This window comes from Cebidichthys violaceus, unplaced genomic scaffold (genome assembly GCF_023349555.1).
Source record: "Cebidichthys violaceus isolate CVI_PGR_0920_01 unplaced genomic scaffold, fCebVio1.0.p SCAF_323, whole genome shotgun sequence".
Taxonomy (NCBI): Eukaryota; Metazoa; Chordata; class Actinopteri; order Perciformes; family Stichaeidae; genus Cebidichthys; species Cebidichthys violaceus.
This window is the reverse complement of record NW_027176510.1, coordinates 10,001-13,839: the sequence shown is the minus strand read 5'-3', so window position 1 is coordinate 13,839 and position 3,839 is coordinate 10,001.

Below are 3,839 nucleotides of genomic sequence, written 5' to 3'. Positions count from 1 at the left end.
GCAACCCCCTGGCACCCAGCAACACTCCCACAAAAGGACCCGAAAAACGGAGGGTGGGAAAGGGTAAATTCGGGCGTGGAAAGCATCCCCACTCTCATCTCCTCCACACCCGGAAAAAGAGCACTTTTCCCGGGTGGGCCTCCTCCAGAGCATCCCCCTGGCACCCAGCAACACTGCCACAAAAGGGCCTGAAAAAAGAAGGGTGAGAAAGGCAAAGTCCGGGCTGAAGAGCACCCAGACACACATCTCGCTCACGCCCGGAAAAAAGCACTTTTTCCCCGGTAAAACACCTCCAGAGCATCCCCTGGGCTCCCCCCAACACTGACACAAAAGGGCTAGAAAAACAGAAGAGGAGAAAGGGTAAATTCGGGCGTGGAAAGCACCCCCACTCTCATCTCACCCACACCCGGAAAACAGCACTTTTTCCGGGTGGGCCTCCTCCAGAGCATCCCCCTGGCACCCAGCAACACTGCCACAAAAGGGCCTGAAAAAAGAAGGGTGAGAAAGGCAAAGTCCGGGCTGAAGAGCACCCAGACACACATCTCGCTCACGCCCGGAAAAAAGCACTTTTTCCGGATAAAACACCTCCACAGCATCCCCCTGGCACCCAGCAACACTGACACAAAACGGTCCGAAAAACAGAAGGGGAGAAAGGATAAATTCGGGTGTGGAAAGCACCCCCACTCTCATCTCATCCACACCCGGAAATAAGGCACCTATCCCGGCCACAGGACCTCCGCAGCATCCCCCTGGTCACCCTCCACCACCTCTGCTTAAAGCAGACCGAAATAGTGGGAGAAAGTGTGGGAAAAGCACTCCCACAGCACCAGCCTCATCCACTCATCCACACCCGGAAATCAGGCACCTTTCCCGGCCACAGGACCTCCGCAGCATCTCCCTGGTCACCCAGCATCACCTCTGCTTAAAGCAACCCGAAATAGTGGGAGAAAGTGTGTGAAAAGCACTCACACAGCACCAGCCTCATCCACTCATCCACACCCGGAAATCAGGCACCTTTCCTGGCCACAGGACCTCCGCAGCACCCCCCTGGTCACCCAGCATCACCTCTGCTTAAAGCAGACCGAAATAGTGGGAGAAAGTGTGAGAAAAGCACTCCCACAGCACCAGCCTCATCCACTCATCCACACCCGGAAATCAGGCACCTATCCCGGCCACAGGACCTCCGCAGCATCCCCCTGGTCACCCTCCATCACCTCTGCTTAAAGCAGACCGAAATAGTGGGAGAAAGTGTGTGAAAAGCACTCCCACAGCACCAGCCTCATCCACTCATCCACACCCGGAAATCAGGCACCTTTCCTGGCCACAGGACCTCCGCAGCACCCCCCTGGTCACCCAGCATCACCTCTGCTTAAAGCAGACCGAAATAGTGGGAGAAAGTGTGAGAAAAGCACTCCCACAGCACCAGCCTCATCCACTCATCCACACCCGGAAATAAGGCACCTATCCCGGCCACAGGACCTCCGCAGCATCCCCCTGGTCACCCTCCATCACCTCTGCTTAAAGCAGACCGAAATAGTGGGAGAAAGTGTGTGAAAAGCACTCCCACAGCACCAGCCTCATCCACTCATCCACACCCGGAAATCAGGCACCTTTCCTGGCCACAGGACCTCCGCAGCACCCCCCTGGTCACCCAGCATCACCTCTGCTTAAAGCAGACCGAAATAGTGGGAGAAAGTGTGAGAAAAGCACTCCCACAGCACCAGCCTCATCCACTCATCCACACCCGGAAATAAGGCACCTATCCCGGCCACAGGACCTCCGCAGCATCCCCCTGGTCACCCTCCATCACCTCTGCTTAAAGCAGACCGAAATAGTGGGAGAAAGTGTGTGAAAAGCACTCCCACAGCACCAGCCTCATCCACTCATCCACACCCGGAAATCAGGCACCTTTCCTGGCCACAGGACCTCCGCAGCACCCCCCTGGTCACCCAGCATCACCTCTGCTTAAAGCAGACCGAAATAGTGGGAGAAAGTGTGAGAAAAGCACTCCCACAGCACCAGCCTCATCCACTCATCCACACCCGGAAATAAGGCACCTTTCCCGGCCACAGGACCTCCGCAGCACCCCCCTAGTCACCCACCAACACCTCTGACTCAAGCTCCCACCAAAAACGGGGAAAAAATAAAAAATAGCCCTCCAAAAACACCCCCCCCCAACCGGACCCACCCCCACCCGGCCACCCCTCACCAAAAGCCCGCAGAGACACCTCCGGCAGCTACCCTTCTAACCCCGTCTCCAGGCGGTCCCGGGCCCCCACACTTAAGCACCCTCTCTGGGTTAAAACCAAAACTCCGACCGTTCAGGACGTTCATGCCCCTGGTAATTTAGTTTCGTGCCCCTGGTAGATGGGAGAGAAGCGCTAAAGCCTTCAACTAGCCGAGCTAGAGCCTCCAAAGCGGCCTCCACAACCACAATACAGGGCCTGGAGGTCAGTTTGCTGGTTTTTTTCTAAGTGTAATTCCAAACTGCAACTCTCACTTTGTCCACAGGATGGCGACATTGGACTGCAAGTGAGCTCCAAGCGGTTGAATGTAAATGATTTATCCGGCCTTATGACCCTAAAAACGGACACTTTTACACATATAAGCTGGATGAAATACATTTCACGTGGTCCTGGTCCTCTGAGCGAGTACCAGAGAGCTAGGCAGAGCCAGGCTATGTCCCTAGGCCGAGCTGGAGCCTCCAAAGCGGCCTCCACAACCACAATACAGGGCCTGGAGGTCAGTTTGCTGGTTTTTTTCTAAGTGTAATTCCAAACTGCAACTCTCACTTTGTCCACAGGATGGCGACATTGGACTGCAAGTGAGCTCCAAGCGGTTGAATGTAAATGATTTATCCGGCCTTATGACCCTAAAAACGGACACTTTTACACATATAAGCTGGATGAAATACATTTCACGTGGTCCTGGTCCTCTGAGCGAGTACCAGAGAGCTAGGCAGAGCCAGGCTATGTCCCTAGGCCGAGCTGGAGCCTCCAAAGCGGCCTCCACAACCACAATACAGGGCCTGGAGGTCAGTTTGCTGGTTTTTTTCTAAGTGTAATTCCAAACTGCAACTCTCACTTTGTCCACAGGATGGCGACATTGGACTGCAAGTGAGCTCCAAGCGGTTGAATGTAAATGATTTATCCGGCCTTATGACCCTAAAAACGGACACTTTTACACATATAAGCTGGATGAAATACATTTCACGTGGTCCTGGTCCTCTGAGCGAGTACCAGAGAGCTAGGCAGAGCCAGGCTATGTCCCTAGGCCGAGCTGGAGCCTCCAAAGCGGCCTCCACATCCACAATACAGGGCCTGGAGGTCAGTTTGCTGGTTTTTTTCTAAGTGTAATTCCAAACTGCAACTCTCACTTTGTCCACAGGATGGCGACATTGGACTGCAAGTGAGCTCCAAGCGGTTGAATGCAACTGATTTATCCGGCCTTATGACCCTAAAAACGGACACTTTAACACATATAAGCTGGATGAAATGCATTTCACGTGGTCCTGGTCCTCTGAGCGAGTACCAGAGAGCTAGGCAGAGCCAGGCTATGTCCCTAGGCCGAGCTGGAGCCTCCAAAGCGGCCTCCACATCCACAATACAGGGCCTGGAGGTCAGTTTGCTGGTTTTTTTCTAAGTGTAATTCCAAACTGCAACTCTCACTTTGTCCACAGGATGGCGACATTGGACTGCAAGTGAGCTCCAAGCGGTTGAATGTAAATGATTTATCCGGCCTTATGACCCTAAAAACGGACACTTTTACACATATAAGCTGGATGAAATACATTTCACGTGGTCCTGGTCCTCTGAGCGAGTACCAGAGAGCTAGGCAGA